Source organism: Eublepharis macularius, chromosome 8 (genome assembly GCF_028583425.1).
Source record: "Eublepharis macularius isolate TG4126 chromosome 8, MPM_Emac_v1.0, whole genome shotgun sequence".
Classification (NCBI taxonomy): Eukaryota; Metazoa; Chordata; class Lepidosauria; order Squamata; family Eublepharidae; genus Eublepharis; species Eublepharis macularius.
In genome coordinates, this window is record NC_072797.1 from 89,558,377 (window position 1) to 89,565,493 (window position 7,117).

The following is a 7,117-nucleotide window of genomic DNA, read 5'->3' on the forward strand; positions in this document are numbered from 1 at the left end:
AGCGAGAACAGAAAGAGGAACAGGAAAACAGAAAGTCTGGTTGTTCTATGAGTCATCTTGCAGTTAGACAGGCACAAAAAATTAGTTGTCAGGCTCAGGCACGCTCCACCCCTCACGTGTCTCTTTCTGCCAGGGTGGTGCTCACTCGCCGCGTGCTGGACTTCTACTTCTTGGCCTTTGGGTCTACTCCACTGCTGTTGGCCCACTAGCCCCTCTTAGCTGCCAGGATATTGCCTCCTGAAGGTCTCAGGAACAGGGCGATTGGGCCCTGGGTATTTCCCAGGGACCCCTCTACAACCCTGAGTAGACTGACCTCCACTCCAGGAACAAGCAAGCAAAAAAACAAACCTCCTGCACTCTGCACTCTGCACCATTCCCAGGCACCACCTCCTAGCCCCACCCCCAACAGCTTAGCTGCTGCTCTGGCTGCCTTAGGTAGCCACCGCTGTGCCTGCTTTGCCCCCAGCTTCTTCTGGCCCTTTTCCATCCCCTCTAGCCTGTTTGCTGGGTTGTTGGGCTGTAGTTCCTCCTGTGCCTGCCACTGGGTTGGGGTGCAGCCCTGTGCCACCGGTGCTGCCCTGTGGTGGCATGGGCTGACTGTCTCTGCCCCCTGTACCCTCTTTCCTCCAGCTAGGCTGGGCTGCTCTAAGGGCCTGGCTGGGAAGAGGGCAGTGGCTAGGACCCAGGAGCTGCCATCTAGCCTGCCTCCTGCCAACGAGAGCTTGTCAGCACCTGGGCCATCTAGCCTGCCTCCTGCTGATGAGGGCTTGTCAACACCTGGGCCTTCTTTGGCGGTCCAGTTCTCTTTGGTGCCTTTGCTGCCTGTCTCCTGCTTGCTGCTGCTTGTTTCCTCCTTGTCGGGTGAGTGTCAAGGGTGGCAAGACTGGATGGTGGGGCTGCCAGTCTGGGTTCTGGGTGTGGCTCTGGGAGGGTTCCCAAGTCCGGCCTGGTCGCCGGACATTAGCCACGTATTGAAAAGTGGGCTATAAATCAAATAAATAAACAAACTTGTAGCAATTAAGGATTATAGGAAGATTAATGGTTTTTTCGAACTATACGGTGAAGGCAGTAAATAAAACTACAGGCAACTTTTTCCCACCAACACTGATGTTTCATTTCCTATTTAGAGATCTCTTCAAGTAAATATCCAAAGTGTCAGACACAGCCCTTGCCCTTCACGCTGCCAGGATGGACACTTCCATCCTCAGGCAAGACATGGTTTATATAAACCATTTTAACGCTGTATTCTACTTATAACCCTGCATCTATGCCTGGCAATCTCAAGAACTGGGGGTGGGGGTAACCTAGGGAGGGAGAGCACTGCAGATGCTGTGATATCACTTTTGGGTGATCACTCAAAATTATCCCTTGCCATTATTTCTCCAGCTACGCCACTGCTTTAGCACAGGTGATAGAGGGCATGCATGGAAGTAACTGGTAAGCCTCATGAACATACACTGCAGCCTCACACAAACTATAGTAGGGAAGTACAAAAAAATATTATTATGGGAACACTACTAAAAATTCACTACTACAATGGAGAATAAGGGAACATTGTAAGTAGATATAGGAAGGTGGGAGGTTTCAAGGAAATAAAGAGCACCACGCAGTCTGAAGAGCAGCTGGATTGTGAAGGCACACGGTTGATACACTGCCTGGGTGACTGGGCTTTATCTGGAATCTGGGTGAGCAACTTAGTAACTTTATGGCCCATTAGCTGGCCTGGATTCTCTGCTTTTCTTTTCTTTTTTTAGAAAGCAAGTTTCTAAGTCTTCTAGATCTAGAAATAGGATGTGCAGAATGTTTTCTGCTTCCTTTATGCAATGTAAAAAGGCCCGCCCCACCTTCTTTCCCTTTGTGGAGTCCATGAAGGAAATAATATGACTGACAGGAATGGGAAACCAAAGGCAATGCTTTGCTTCCCTATTATGAACTGAATCTTCTGAGATTGCCTTAGTTGAGCAGCAACTGGTAGTTCTGTTTGCATTTTTGCTTTCACAGGCTTTACCTATTTTCTAAAATTAAGTAAGGAAAATATCTCATGGTCTCTTGAAAATGTAATATACAAAAACTGAGCATCTGTCTTTAAAAATATAAAAGTGCAGTATTTTATCAGTTCCTTTCACATCACTATCTGTAAGGTCAAGAACAACAGAAAAAACAAAGGGATCTTTGTATTTTCAAAAGTGAAAAATAATTTTAGATGGTATACTAGAGGCTCACAGAACAGCCAAACTGGATATAATACTATACATACATGTTTGGAAGTTCATCCCATTTAAATGAACTTACTTCTGAGTAAGTTAGGAGCGGAATGTAAGGCTATGGTCCTAGTCAGAATTCACTTATAGTAAGTTTCATAGAAGCCAATGAAACCAGCTGAAATCAGTATGAAATAGTTGTGCACAGGACAGCACCTCAAATCTTACTTCAGCCAACGATGAGGTCTTACCATTTATATTAACTAAAGCCATTTCCATACAGGTGATTTACTCCAGGGCTGACGCTGTTGAGAAGTGGATTTCTCCTGCTTCCCAACGGCATCATTCCATACATTACCAGGCTTTTTGTGACTTTCTGCAATCTTTCCCAATTTGTTACAATGTTTTGAGAAAGCTGCCATGCAAGCAGGAAAGTCTGGATTTAACCTGTCCCACCCACACAGCAGCCCTTTCCCCTGCACCAGTCTCCAAAGCAGCCACCCCTCTGCATAGGCCACTAAGGGGCTTTTTCGAAAGTTTTAGCAATTGGCATATTAGTGTTATCATTTTAAAAAATCTGTAAAAATTCACCACCACCCCACAATATGCGAGGGGAATAACCATCATAGGGACTGGGGCAGGGAAAATGCAAGGAAAGATGCCATGTGGGGGCTGGACTGTGCTGGCTGCTGCAGCGACACCAGAGTTTCCATATGGAAGCTGGAGCAAAAGAGCTAAGGCCAAATGCTACAAAACTAAAGCCTATATGGACACATGCTTTTAGTATTTACCTGTCAAGGGAACAAGACCTGGGAACAAAAACCTCCTACATGAGAACTTCTACTTGCACATTAACTGGTGCAGAGCCATGTACTGCCGGAACAACAAAACCAGAGACCATCAGACACAGTGCCTTGCTCCATCTTTTCCTATTCCTGAGCTTTGCTGTTGCCTCAGAAAAGACATAAGCAAAGTTTCAAGTAAAAAGATATTTTTGATGATCCTTCCCAAACATCCCAACTTTTCTGTAACAAGAGAAGACAGAGAATGTGGGAGATAACACAACCACTAATGTGCATAAGCAAATGTAAAATATGCAAGTTAGGATACACAGCTCTGGATAACTTGAATACAGCAGCCCTGTGGCAGTAGCACTGAAATCGAATCACTTCATGATTCTAAAAAATTCACAGAGACCATGCATCTTCATTTCCTCCATCTTGTGTGGTTTTGCAAACTTGGAGATGCGCTCTACTAGGTTCTGGGAGGTGACATCTATAGATAATTAAATTTTACATAGTAATTTGAATACTGATATATACTGTAAAATACAGAAATGTACCAAGAGCTGCTCTGAAAGCATATCACTTAACCAGAATGCTCGCTCTTAATGGGCATAAAATCTTCATGAAACTGGTGGACTGTTCAGGTCATTAGTAAAAGGAATTACAGGCAATACAGAGGACTCAAGTTAGAGTATTGGCACACAACAAGAAAAGCATCAGTACACTGCCGCATAATTGTTGCCCTCAGCATTTCCAACACATTTGCCTGCTGACAAACTATTTATGACCAACAAAATATAGTAAGTAAAGCTTTTCCTGCCTCTAAGGTAGGAAAAGAACCGGTGCGACAATACAAACTCTGATTCAACATTTAAATGCATAGAAATCCTATAGTAAGCAATAGGGCTTTTTTTCAGCAGGAACACAGTGGAACGGAGTTCCGGAACCTCTTAAAAATGGTCACATGGCTGGTGGCCCTGCCCCCTGATCTCCAGATAGAGGGGAGTTTAGATTGCCTTCTGCGCCGCTCACCGGCGCAGAAGGCAATCTAAACTCCCCTCTGTCTGGAGATCAGGGGGCAGGGCCACCAGCCATGTGACCATTTTCTCCGAGGGTAACCCACTGAGTTCCCCCCACTTTTCCCAGAAAAAAAGCCCTTGTAAGCAATGCTATACAGTTTGCAGACCAAAGTGTTATGAGGCTTACAGATAAGCAGCTGCAGTTACCACATTCTTTCTAAGTAGCTTCACTAGTCTTTAACATCAGCTTACATAAGGAAATTAGCTTTTCTTATCATTACAGCTTTCTGCCAGGAAAAGCTTTACCTGATTAATTTCTTAAAGTTGCTATTAAACACACAAGAACGGGCCAGAAACAAGAGGCAGTTCTACAAAAAAGATGGAGGATCACTGGCCTGGCCAGGCCTCAGATCTCATGAACTTTCTTGGCTGAAGTCCAAAATCAACCACAGAGGTGGAATTGATTCCCTAGTCTGTATTCTATTGTATTTATGTCAATGAAGCCGATAAAACTAGTCAAGCTGATGTTCTAAAATATGCAACTTCCAACTGTTCAGAAAACAAAGCTGTCAACATAAGGATATTTGTAGTCCAGTTATTGTGAAAACCATGGATGCTACTTTGTCAGGGATAATTTAAAACCAGTGACAGGGCCTAAGGAAGTAAGGAATGAACAAGATTAAGGTTTTAAAAACTAACATATAGCAGGTCCCAGAAGCTAGGGTGCCAAAGGGACAGATTTGAGAAAGGACTGGGAAATGATAGGGTAGAGAACAAACTGACATTGCCTTCCAAGGCTACGACCTGAGTGGACTCTGCTGCTTTTAATAAGTGCACAGGAGAAAAAGCTCTTCTTGGTGTAGTTTATGCCTTCACTGTAACATTGTAATTTGGCAATCCAAAAGTGATAGTGAAGGTAACAAAACTTGGAGGGGAGGAATCGCCATCACCTGGACCTAGCCTTTTATGTATTATCTAACAAAAATTATCATGAAGTACACTATGCGTATTTTAATATGCCTACCTTTAATGGACAAACAAATAATAGCAAAGAAACACACATCAGTGTACACAGTCATCTCTGGCTTGTGAAAATTTCTAGTGAAAATAATTTTGTTCTTCAAAAGGTAATGCTTGTCCATTTCTTAGTTCCCTTGGTACAGAAATAGCAACACTAGCTTTCTTAGTCATCACCTTGAAGCACCTGTTCCTTGTGCCATTCGTGGTAGCCAAGAGTGGAAAACAGAGTTTTTTTTAAAAAAAAAAGTAGAAACAAAAACAGTAAAGTAAAAAACAAGTAAAGTAGAAAAAGTAAAGTAAAAAAACAAAACATCTTTTTCAGATCCTTCTCTTTACCTTGGGACTGCACACGGCTACATTTGCAGGAAGCTGAGAAAACTGCTGCAGTTCAAACACGTCTCGTACTGCCCACCTACTCATCTGATTTTCAGCCTTGCTTGAACCAACCACATTTTGGTTTGAATGAACATATGAGACTTCAGCAACATCATCTAGTAATTGAAAAGAAGTGCAAAGTTTAGGTGTTTAATAACTCAAAATGATACACAGATTAACTGAAAGATATGCAATAAAACTCAAAGTCACACACTGTGGTGTCAAAGATTTTCTATTCCTTGGCTCAACAACCATCAACCAAAAGAGAGACTGCAACCAAGAAATCAGAAAAATGTTGAGACTTGGAAAGGGCAGCCATAAAGGAATTAGAAAAGATCCTTAAGGATAAGGATACATCGCTGGGGACCAAAATCAAGATAATTCAGACTATGGTATTTCCCATCTACTATGTATGGATATGAAAGTTGGAAAATGAAGAAAACTTTCAGGAAGAAAGTTGATTCAAGAGTTTTATGGATTCAAGAGCTGATACAAGAGCTGATACAAGAGTATTGTACAAGTTTTATGGATACCATGGACAGCCAAATAAGTGGGTTCTAGATTAAATCAAGCCTGAGTTCTGCCTATAAGCTAAAATGATGAAACAGAGCTGAACTAAACATGATGAGTTACTAGAGTTCTACATGTGTATGTTTAGCTCAAGGTTTGATGGTAAGTATAGGTCCTTGCAGCTTTAAGTTTAAGGTTTACAGAGCGGCAGGGAGGGAAGTGCAGGTGTGGGGCTCTTGCGGGGTGCTTCCTTCCCTTCTGCTGTGTGTGTGTGTGGGTGGGGGGGTTCAGGGCCCCTCTCTTTTCACCCCCTTCCCCACACAGCAAACAGGGCACCTGGCCGCTGCTAGCGGGACTTCGGGTGGGATTGGGCAAAGAGGTCAGCAGCAGACAGGATGCCCAGAGCCCCCCCCCCCCGCTCGCCTGGCCTCCGCGCGGCCTGGAGCTGCATAGCCCGGCGCCGCTCTGCGGGGGCTGGGTGAGCCGAGGGGGGAGATGAAGCCCGGAGCTGCATAGCTCAGTGTTGCTGTGCGGGGGCTGGGCGAGCAGTGGTGGAAAGATGAAGTGATGCTCTAGATGAGCAGGGGGAAAGGCAGAGCGACACCGGGCTATGCAGCTCCGGGCTATGTGGCTTTGGGTGGAGGCCAGGCGAGCGGGGGGGTGGGGAGATGCAGCAACGCTCCGGGCGCCCTGTCTGTTGACCTCTTTGCCCGGTTCTGCCTGAAGCCCCACTAGCAGCTAGCAGCAGCCAGGTGCCCTGTCTGCTGTGCAGGGAGGGGGGGGGGAAGAGAGGGGCCCTGAAACACCCCCACACACACAGCAGAGGGGAAGGGGGCACCCGGCAAGAGCCCCATGCCTGCACTTCCCTCTCTGCCACTCTGTAAACCTTAAACTTAAAGCTGCAAGGACCTACACTTCCTACACTTACCATCAAACCTTGAGCTAAGTAGACACATGTAGAACTCTAATAACTCGTCTCATTTAGTTTGGCTCTCAGGTTATTGTACTTTGGGCCCATCATGAGAAGGCAAGACTCACTGGAAAAGACAATAATATTAGAAAAAGTGGAAGACAGTAGGAAAAGACAAAGATCCAAAATGAGAGGGGCTTGACTCAACAAAGGAAGCCATGACCTCCAGTTTGCAAGATTTGAGCAAGGCTGTTAATGATAGGAAGTTTTGGAAGTTGTTAATTCACAGGGTCTCCG